The sequence below is a fragment of the Amblyraja radiata genome, chromosome 4 (assembly GCF_010909765.2).
Source record: "Amblyraja radiata isolate CabotCenter1 chromosome 4, sAmbRad1.1.pri, whole genome shotgun sequence".
In the NCBI taxonomy this organism is placed as follows: Eukaryota; Metazoa; Chordata; class Chondrichthyes; order Rajiformes; family Rajidae; genus Amblyraja; species Amblyraja radiata.
The window spans coordinates 45736139-45748047 of NC_045959.1; positions in this window are offsets into that span (position 1 = coordinate 45736139).

An 11909-nucleotide genomic window follows, 5' to 3' on the forward strand; every position below is an offset into this window, starting at 1 on the left:
GTCTACAGCACTGTGATTACCTACTCCCCCAAGTGCCCCACACCTCTCACACCCGCCACCCCACGCACACATCCACCCCACCAACTCCTTGCTCCTCCAAGGCCCAAAACCTACACCCAAAACAAAAAAAAGAACGCGACACACTCTAAAACAAGCCCTAAGACAGATCACTAACAACAAGAAGAGTACAAAAGACACACCAAACCAACATACAAGGAGAGCGAGACGAGCGAGAGAGACGAAGCCGCCCCGCCAGCACCCCACCCAGAAATAAACACATCCCCCCGACCAAGAAATCAAACCTACCCTCCCACCCCACCCTAACAACCCCCACTCCACCCCATACTCCTCCCTCACCCCCCCTCTCCCCCTCACCCCCTCTCAGGCAACCCCCTCTCTCTCCCCTCATCACACCCTCTCTCTCTCTCCCACACCTTTCCCCCCTCACCCACCCTCCCTCTTATCCTCCCCTCCACCCCCCTATCCCTCTTGCCCCTCTCTCTGTGTCTCTCTCTCTGTCTCTGCCCCTTCTCTCTCTGCCCTCACTCTCTACCCCCGCCCCCCCCCCCCCCCCCCCTCCTCTCTAGATGTGATTGCAAGTTCGGGGCTAGCGTCAGTAGATAGGGTGGTTATGGGGTAAAAGGAGCAAATTAATAATATTAATATAATATCAAGGAGGGTAATTAGCGTGAGTGCGGGGGGGCGGGGGATAGTTAGTGTGTGACGCTGCATGCCGCCTCCCCCCCACAACCGCACGTTGGGGGAACAGACCCAACGGGTCTGCACTTGGTCTAGTATATTACTAAAAGTCTGATCTTGACCGCTTTTGGCCCACTGTGCTGCGATTTCCGAGAGAACGCAGCCACCTACGGCCATCATTTTTGGCCACCTCGCTCAGAGCCCCCCTCCGCCTTCCTGGACTGGAGGATTTTTCCCATCAATGACAAATCGGAGAGGTATTAATGTTTTTTTTTAAATCACCATTCTCTCTGCTGCCCCTGCTGGAGGGAGGGGGAGGGACTATAAAACCAGGAAGTGGTGTGCCTCTCTCAGTCTCTGCAAGATGGATGAAGCCAAAGGGTCACGTCTCTCTGAGCTCTGAATAACATTGAACATATGTCTACTCAACTGGTGAGTCCCCTTAATGTGGTTTGAAAATGAAAATATGGCTTGTTTGAAATAAAAAGGCACTGACTGCAAATGGTTGTTCGGGTGCTTTGGCTTGAAGTTGAAAGGCACCACTTACTGAAAATGGTGGCTTGGGTGCTTTGGCTTGAAGTTGAAACGCACTACAAGTTCAAGTGAGTTTATTGTCATGTGTCCCTGATAGGACAATGAAATTCTAGCTTTGCTTCAGCACACAGAACATAGTAGGCATTTACTATAAAACAGATCAGTGTGTCCATATACCATAATATAAATATATACACACATGAATAATTAAACTGATAAAGTGCAAATAACAGATAATGGGTTATTAATAATCAGAGTTTTGTCCGAGCCAGGTATAATAGCCTGATGGCTGTGGGGAAGTAGCTATTCCTGAACCTGGTTGTTGCAGTCTTCAGGCTCCTGTACCTTCTACCTGAAGGTAGCAGGGAGATGAGTGTGTGGCCAGGATGGTGTGGGTCTTTGATGATACTGCCAGCCTTTTTGAGGCAGCGACTGCGATAAATCCCCTCGATGGAAGGAAGGTCAGAGCCGATGATGGACTGGGCAGTGTTTACTACTTTTTGTAATCTTTTCCTCTCCAGGGCGCTCAAGTTGCCGAACCAAGCCACGATGCAACCGGTCAGCATGCTCTCTACTGTGCACCTGTAGAAGTTAGAGAGAGTCCTCCTTGACAAACCGACTCTCCGTAATCTTCTCAGGAAGTAGAGGCGCTGATGAGCTTTCTTGATAATTGCATTAGTGTTCTCAGATGAGGAAAGTTCTTCAGAGATGTGCACGCCCAGGAATTTGAAGCTCTTGACACTTTCAACCATCGACCCGTTGATATAAACGGGGCTGTGGGTCCCCCTCCTACTCCTTCCAAAGTCCACAATCAGTTCCTTGGTTTTGCTGGTGTTGAGGGCCAGGTTATTGCGCTGGCACCATATGGACAGTTGCTCGATCTCTCTTCTATACTCTTGATTCATCCCCATCAGTGATACGTCCCACAACAGTGGTGTCGTCAGCGAACTTGATGATGGAGTTCGCACTGTGACTGGCTACGCAGTCATTAGTATAGAGTGAGTACAGCAGGGGGCTGAGATTCTTACTGCAAATGGTGGCTGCAGGGGGCTACTTACTGCAAATGGTGGCTTGGGTCCTTTGGCTTGAAGTTGAAAGGCACTACTTACTGCAAATGGTGGCTTGGGTGCTTTGGCTTGAAGTTGAAAGGCACAAATTACTGCAAATGGTGGCTTGGGTGCTTTGCCTTGAAGTTGAAAGTTCACCCTGCATGAAATGGTATGAAGCTGCATTTGAATTTGGAGGCCTTGCACCCTGCTTGAAATAGAATGAAACTGGACTTGAATTTGGTGGACTTGCACCCTGCTTGAAGTGGAATGAAACTGCACTTGAATTTGGCGGCCTTGCATCCTGCTTGAAGTGGTATGAAACTGCACGGAATTTGGTGGCCTTGCATCCTGCTGAAAGTGGTATGAAACTGCACTTGAATTTGGTGGCCTTGGATCCTACTTGAAGTGGTATGGAACTGCACTTGAATTTGGTGGCCTTGCACCCTGCTTGAAGTGGTATGAAACGGCACTTGAATTTGGTGGCCTTGCACCCGGCTTGAAGTGGTTGGAAACTGCACTTGAATTTGGTGGCCTTACACCCTGCTTGAAGTGGTAGGAAACTGCACTTGAATTTGGTGGCCTTGACCCCTGCTCAAAGTGGTAAGAAACTGCACTTGAATTTGGTGGCCTTGCACCCTGCTTGAAATGGTAGAAAAATTGATTTGAATTTGGTGGCCTTGCACCCTGCTTGAAATGGAATTTCAAGGAATAGCCATGAGTCAACTGCCAGCCCACATGCTGTGAGTGAGCTGCCAGCAGATCAGGCTTGAGGGACTGTGTTGCCACCCCAAGAACCCATACCAGCGCTCCAGAAAGCCCCCTCATTGGCCACCAATATTGGAATTGGTGGAGAGGTGGAATAATGTGTCGGGGAACCAGCCCTCCCGTGTGAACATGGGACCAAATGGGTCCCATTTAGTCTAGTGTGCACTTGATCACTTGATTTTGAAGCATGACTACCGACCTGTGGCACTAACGCCTGTGGTGATGAAGTGCTTCGAGAGGTTGATCATGGCGAAAATCAACTCCTACCTCGACAAAAACCTGGACCCACTGTAGTTTGCTTACCGCCACAACAGATCAACGGTGGATGCGATCTCGCTGGCTCTCCACTCCGCTCTGGACCACTTGGACAACAAAAACTCATATGTCAGGCTGTTATTCATTGATTACAGCTCGGCATTTAATACTATCATCCCCTCCAAGCTGGTTACCAAAATTGCAGAACTGGGTCTCTGCGCATCCCTCTGCAATTGGATCCTCGACTTCCTCATTCACAGACCACAGTCTGTTCGTATTGGTGGAAATGTGTCAGACTCGATAACAATCAGCACGGGAGCACCTCAAGGCTGCGTGCTCAGCCCCCTGCTGTACTCGCTCTATACTCATGACTGCGTAGCCAGTCATAGTGCAAACTCCATCATCAAGTTCGCTGACGACACCACTGTCGTGGGACGTATCACTGATGGGGATGAGTCCGAGTATAGAAGAGAGATTGAGCAACTGTCCATATGGTGCCAGCACAATAACCTGGCCTTCAACACCAGCAAAACCAAGGAACTGATTGTGGACTTTGGAAGGAGTAGGATGGGGACCCGCAGTCCCGTTTATATCAACGGGTCAGTGGTTGAAAGGGTCAAGAGCTTCAAATTCCTGGGCGTGCACATCTCTGAAGATCTTTCCTGGTTCGAGAACACTGATGCAATTATCAAGAAAGCACATCAGCGCCTCTACTTCCTGAGAAGATTATGGAGAGTCGGTTTGTCAAGGAGGACTCTCTCTAACTTCTACAGATGCACAGTAGAGAGCATGCTGACCGGTTGCATCGTGGCTTGGTTCGGCAACTTGAGCGCCCTGGAGAGGAAGAGACTACAAAAAGTAGTAAACACTGCCCAGTCCATCATCGGCTCTGACCTTCCTTCCATCGAGGGGATTTATCGAAGTCGCTGCCTCAAAAAGGCTGGCAGTATCATCAAAGACCCACACCAACCTGGCCACACACTCATCTCCCTGCTACATTCAGGTAGAAGGTACAGGAGCCTGAAGACTGCAACGACCAGGTTCAGGAATAGCTACTTCCCCACAGACATCAGGCTATTAAACCTGGCTCGGACAAAACTCTGAACATTATAACCCATTATTTGTTATTTGCACTTTATCAGTTTATTTATTCATGTGTTTTGTAGTAAATGCCCATTATGTTCTGTGTGCTGAAGCAAAGCAAGAGTTTCATTGTCCTATCAGGGACACATGACAATAAACGAACTTGAACTTGAACATTCATGCATGGTGGAGCTATAATGTAGTCATGGAGTGATACAGTGTGAAAAAAGGCCCTTCGGCGCAACTTGCCCACACCCGCCAACATGTCCCAGCTATGCTACCTGCTTTTGGTACATACCTCCAAACCTGTCCTATCCATGTATCAGTCTAACTGTTTCTTAAATGTTAGGATGGTCCCTGCCTCAAATATCTCCTCTGGCAGCTTGTTCCATACACCCTCCACCATTTGTGTGGAAAAAGTTACCCCGTAAAAAGTTACCTCTTAGAAATACTTCATACAAAAAACATTGAAATCATACTTCTACAATGCACTAAAACATGATTTTAATACATAACATTTCAAAAGGTCCCTACCATGGGAGGGGGGACACCCCTTTCCACTCCCTCTCCCCACTCCGTAGCTCCACTCCTTCTCCGGGTACCCCCAAGGCCAGTGATCAGTGATCGCGCAGCCCCCCCCCCCACTTTCAAAAACGCTCCATGGCCCCTGGTTCAGACGGAGAACCCTGCCAGATGTGAGCAGGGAACTGAGGCCAGTTGTCCGTGATGTCTGGATCCCAATGCTCAGCGCTTCATGTTTCGGGGTTGGCTAATGTTATTGATTTGTAATTTGTTTGATTTGTAATTAGTTGACAAAACCTTAATTTATTAATTTGGAATATCCAGGGGGATGGGATGAGTGTAATATTAAAATGACATGCAAGGTGTCAGGCTGTCTGTCACAACATACAACCCCATACAAAGCACTATTGCCATTTGCCACTCAACTATTATGTTTGTTTACCTCACTGACTATTTATACCCCAAATTCCTTTGACGGGTTGAATAGAAATGTCCCCAATTTTGTTGTTTTATTAATTTCACACGTAGATGATCATCCTCAAGGAGTGTAATCAGATGGAAACTGATTCAGATGCAATGTTTAAGAGCTTGTTCAAAGAAGGGACATATTTTAAAGGAGTGAGAGAGATACTTGCCGGGGAATGTGTGAGGAGGTTATTATTTGTCTTTAGTTTTAGCTTGAACCAGGACATCTGAAGATTCAAAGTTTAATATAGTAATTGTGCTGATACTGACTCTAACCAACCATGTAATGAACATCATCCATTCCGGAGGTTTTATTTTTCTGATGCCATTTAACCTTCCCTTGGATTTCAATCACTTCAATGTAAAAGCAATTGGGAATGGGTATCATTGGAACAAAAATGTGCCCTTGGTACATATTAACTGTAATATAATAATGTATGCATGTTGATAGGTGCAATCGAAAGAAAGATCTTTTTGTCATTGTTGTGTTATGAATACCACAGAAAATATTCTGTTCTCTCAAGATCACATTAAATAGAATATTATTGCTTAAATATATGGTTATTGGACTTTGCATTTCGGAAAAGTCCCAGCTGAGAGGAAGACAGCAAATACTGAAAATATTGGGGGTGAAAATGACTTTTGGACAGTTTGTTAGGAAAATGAAAGAAATGGTAACAGAATACTTATACAGCTGAGTGAGTATAATTTTATGGATGAGAAATTGTGTTCAACCAATTGATGACTTCTTTGACAAAGTATGTTAGATAACAAGGAAGCCAATGGGTGTAGCAAATTTTGTTATACATAATTTGGTCTGTGAAGTACCCCATTAGATAAGCACCTGTGGACTTGAATGTAATAGGTTAAGTCCAGGGGGTCAGATATGGGGCTATATGTGTGGGACAGATATATTGTCAGTGCAGAGGGGCTAGGTGCATCCCGAGTCAAGGTCTGGAATAGTACTAGGTGTGCAGTCAAAGCTGGGACAATGGGAGTGTTCAGCACTGGGAACCTAAGCAGGTAAGCAGCTATGATCAGGTTGAATAGGGGGCCAGATGTAAGGCTGGACTCATGGTCAGGAATGAGAGAAGGTATGCAACTGGAGTCAGGGTCAGGAGTAGTATTAGGTGTGCAGTGAGACCCAGGTTGGTCAACATGGGCCAAGTGTTTGATTATAATCTGATTTCGATACATGAATATACTAGGATCATTCATGTGCTGCACATGTTGATCAGAGCCTGGGCTCTGCTGTGGAATGTAATTAGGAATGTAATTTAGTCTAACCTTATTCATAGCTAATCCAATTTAAAGCATATATATTGCGTTCAAATGTAAGTTAAAAGACTCACTACAGTATGCACCATATTGCACAATACAAGCTGAAAAATGCAAAAGCTCCCTACCTACCAAATTTCATTCGCAGACTCTTTCCATGTGTTTGTCATTTCCATTAGATCGCTGATGCTGCTGGCCAACCTCTTTTGTAGTGGCTAGTCCGTCCCCGACGGAGCAGCAATTTTAGAGGCAAAGCACACCGCTTCCCCTCATGCGATTGTCGTACATTATGCATTAAGCATGGGATCCTGGCACATAGTCATATTTGGGTTCCTGTTTGGAGGTAATCCATACTAACCCTTGACACTCTTTTAGAGTGGGAGTAATTGCACCTGAACCAGGTGTACCATCCGTATCCTCAAATTGTCTGTGCATGCTTCTGTACCAAGCATGTTTTGCGACACCATCTCCCATAGTCTTTTGGATGGGAGGCAATGCAAACCTTGAACCAAGGCAGCTGCAGGCATGTGACTTGAACTGCCTGTGTATGCATCCGTGACAGGAGGCATAATTTATATGGCTCCATCTTCATACATCCGAATGGGAGGACTTATGCAACCTGACCCAGCTGCCTCAACCATCTTCATCCTTCATACATCCGAATGGGAGGACTTATGCAACCTGAACCAGGAGCTGCCTCAGGCATGTGTGCATGTATTTTAGCACCATCTCCATCACTCCGTTCAACCGAGTGGGAGGAATTGCAACCCTGAACCAGGCATTGCTTCAGGCACATGTGCATACTTCTGTAGCACCCTCTTTACCACTCCGCTCATTTGAGTGGGAGGAAATTTGCAACTCTGAACCTGGAGCTGCTGCCTGACATGCCTTTGGATGGAGCGTCCTTTGACTGTGACGAGTCGCAATCTTGTCTGACATAGATGCCCAAGACTTGGCACTCACTCTGAGTTGGGGTTGTCAGGTTGCTTCCTTCAGCAGCCGCCAGGACTAGCTGTGCAAATCGATGCTCTGTTGGTATCTTAATTTACCAAACAGGCTGCACGTGCTAGTGACTCCGAGTCCTGCTCCTTTCTGTTTCCGATGCAGTCTACAGGGAAGGACTGGAGCGCCTCTGGCTCCCGTGCGCCAGACATAGAGAGAGAAATGCTGGAAAAAACCTGCCAGTTATTTGTCATGGGCAAAGACGTTTACATGAATGAAGACGCCCATCCCAGTTAAATCAGAGATTAGATCACTTTATTGATATGAATAAAATCGGCGTCTAGGGGAAGAATCTTCCACAGTCACTTTAATGAGCGGAATAACCATAACGCCACCATGTGTGCTCGCACAGGTGACTGATAGTTATAGCTCAACAAGGCTTTCCAAGCCTGGGATCTATAACGCCATGGCAGGTCCGATTCCACTACACAATTTATTGGTGTAAGTGATAAATAATATAGCTTGTAATTTCTCTCTATTAACACAACTAAATTGGCATGATGATACATATTATGATACCAAGAACAAACCCCTGAACTGATACAATTAGTCAGAGGATACCAGCATAATGGTGCCCACCCTGTATAGCCATACTATTAAAAAGAATACACTATACCTTCTACTGCCATTGGAGGTGTAGGGGTGTTTATTGCCGCTAGTAACGTGAGGGGAACTCCCCCCCCCCCGGGGTATTCTGGAACCTTATTGATGAATTGCAGTATTTGCCATGGACATACTTCCGGGGTTGGAGTCAGTCACCCACTGACCCCTCGCACTCCCCTCCGCAGAGGGGAGATTAGTGAGCAGCCCTGTGCACAGGCGCTGCCATAGGCCCCCGTGGACCTGTGCTGAAATAGCCCTGTTTCGTGGACCATATCAGGATGGGTAAAACATCCTAGGACGTACCCTGTGGGTCGGAGGGAAAACCTCCTGGCCGGGCTCGTCCAGCCCAGGCCTCTCCGACTCCATAAGGTTGCCCACCTTTTTGGGGCTGCCGAAGTCGGAGTCGCTGACCGCACTGTCAGCGACTCGGCCAGCGAACCCGACGGCCACCGGCTACCCGCACTTCCGCGGTCCGTAGCCGGCATCCCCGCGGTCCATAATTGGTTTCCCCGCGATCCGTCCGGGTTTCACCGCGTATAACAATGTCCAGCAGGAAACTCTGCGAAGAGAGATTCCTGCAACAAAAGGACAACCTGAAAATTAAGTACGAAAACGTACCTGTAGGATTTGAATCTTACCGCTGGAGGAGCAACGCGCCGCCAGCCAGTTGTGCGGCATGCGTTAGACGTAATGACGCGCATGCGGGCTGACAGCCTTCTTCACGTAGTCACTCGCGTGACTCCGAAGTAAAATCTAATTGTGAGGGTAACAAATGTTGGGATATTTCAGTGGTGCAGAGGACCTCTAAAGAGATTTGTGGGTGGGAGGAAGACATGACTACAACCTCAAAGGGGGGCGGCAACCTGGAAGAGTATGCCTGCACTGGATTCCACTGCCTTGGTCCAGGTCAGACTGTTGCCATTAAGTCTCACTGAAGCAGGCATCTGTGTTATGACTCTGTGCTTGTTGTGTCATTTACATGCAGAACCAACAATACAAGTAGTGCTCTGTGTGAACTGAACATGGAAGGTAATAAGATATTTGATTAGCTTTCTTAGTGTAATTTGCAAAAATGTACCACTGCCGAAGAATTTCTAGCATATTGTGTGTTCAGTTAGTTCTTCAGCATTCTGTGATTGTCATATTTCATAACAAGTAGCAAGAGTAGGTTATTGGGCCCATTGTGACTGTTTTGTTATTCAATAAGACCATGGCTGTTTTTTTTTTACCTCAGCACCACCTTTCTGCTCTACTTCAAATCCTTTGATCCCCTAAGTAACAAAAAAAACATTGATCTGTATCTTAAATGTACCTCGCAACTGAGCCTTCAAGAGGAATGTGGGAGTCGGGGTTGGGAGATGAATGTACGAAGGAGGTGAAAGGAGGAGGGGAAAGGAGTTGAGTTACTGAGGTGATGCGAGTAGTGTGCCTCAAAGGAACAAAGCATAGACTGTGGTTTCACAGTCCGTCAAAGCCAAATAATGCCTAGGCCTTTTTGGTTTGTTTTATTCAAATTTAAGATCCTGGTTTCAGATTGAACAAAATCTCTTTCAATCTTTACATAAAATTCCATATTACTATTGCTGCCCTCTTAATGCCCTTTAACTACTAATTTGTCAATTAAGTATTTTTCACTACACAATACTAAATCATTAAGAAAAGTTGGTACTCAATAATTCCTCAACATACTGATATATAGAAACTATCTCTTGTACATTTCTGAATTCATCCTCCACACTACTGCTTATTTGGTTTTCCTGATTGGTATGTACATTAATGTCCCATGATTATTACATTACAAGCACCTCTAATTTCTTGATTTATAACATATCTGATGTTACCAATTATATAAACTCCCACTGATGTTCAAAAGGGAACTGCAGATATAACTCCCACTGATGTATTCTGCCTCTTACTATTTCTTATCTCCATTTTATTTTAATTATCGCAGTCCAAATCCTCCTTCTCTTCTATCTTTATCCAACCCTTTATTAACAGCCATCCCTCTGTTCATTTTGCTTTTCTTTTCTGAAAGACATGTATCCTGGAATATTTAAATTCCAAACTTAATAACTTTGCAAATATGCCTCTGTTGTGGCTAGTAGTTTGTACCCATTTATTTCAATTTGCACCATTAATTCACCCACCTTCTTATAAATGCTACATACATTCAGATGGCCTTTAATTTTTCACACTTTCCCTGCACTGTTGCTTTGTGGTTTCATTTTAATTTTCACAATTTCTTCTCACCAGAGCCACTCACTTCCCCTGGACTTTTTAGCTTATTAACTAGAAAATAAGGTTTTTTCAATCTTGCCTGTCGTGTGCGAGAACTCTTTAAAGCAATTGACCATTCAACTGTTTAGATAACATCACAGATGCTGGACATCAGGAATCCCTTTGAATTGAAGCCAGAAAATAATTGACTTTGGAAGAGGTGAACTCTCTTTCACAGAGACTGGTAGAATTAGTATGCAGCTTTTGTAAAGGTTAGTGTTAAATATACACAGAATATTTGCTGTAGAATCACAGGGCTGACACGTTAAAAAAACTACGAATTTTTCTACTGTAAGGCAAGCACAATTTTTTAATACTAACTCCAAGCAGTTCTAGACTTGTTTTGATAAAAATAAAGCAAATCTTTTTCTCCATTCTGCGTTGCCGAGTCCACATTCATACTGTGGACACTTGTTGAATTATTCTAGCTACAATTTCATCTGAAGACTTAATCGGGGAAAGTAAATGTGGATGGAATATTTTCCATTCAAGAATTCATATCTGTTTTACAGAACACTCCCTCCAGATATTTTTTCTTTTCTAGCGTCCTCTGCCGGTGTGAATCACACAGAACTCTTCCATGTGTTCTGCAGCAGCACGACTGTAAGCAGTAGAGGGCACTGTTCCGTCTGTCAAATAAATCACAGGATATTGAGAGGATATTGTACATGCTTTTTACTGTAAAATGATTTTTTTCTACATTATTAATGAAACAACTTCCACGTCAAACAGTTGCAAGTATTTTATCCAGTGGTAGAGAATTCAATTTGAATGGCTTATTGTTGACATCTTCATTACCATCTTGTTTTTTTTCTGCTGTCTGGCTACTTTTAGAGTTGTTGTGATGGAGAAGGGATGATGTGGTAAGAGGAGACTAGAATGTGAGAACAGTTTGTCAAGCTGAAGAGATTGTGTGATGTAAGAAGAGGATTAAGTATGAGGATACCATTATAATTGATTCAGTTCGGCCACTGGATATCATGGATGTGACAATGTGCCTTTTAATAATGGCCACCACGATCTTTGTGGGATTTGGAACCACGTTAGATTCTGTTATTTCTGGCTCTGTGTCCACTGTGCAAGTGGGAGGGAAGTGTAACAGTAATTTTATGCAGTCTGTTCAGATGTTCAGGCTGTGCTGATTTAATAGCAAGTAATTGTGCGTCAGCTCTGAGATTTGGACGTGAGGCTTACAGCAGTGTTAAATGCATGAGGGTGAGGTGAAATATATGAATGCTGTGTATGGATCCTGATTGAAATGGATAATTGCAGATGCACAGCCAATGAACAGTGTGGGTGGTGCCACTGCAATTAACATACAGCACTAAACAGTCGCAAGTTTATCATGCATCAAGATCCCCAAGACTGTTTCTAGGG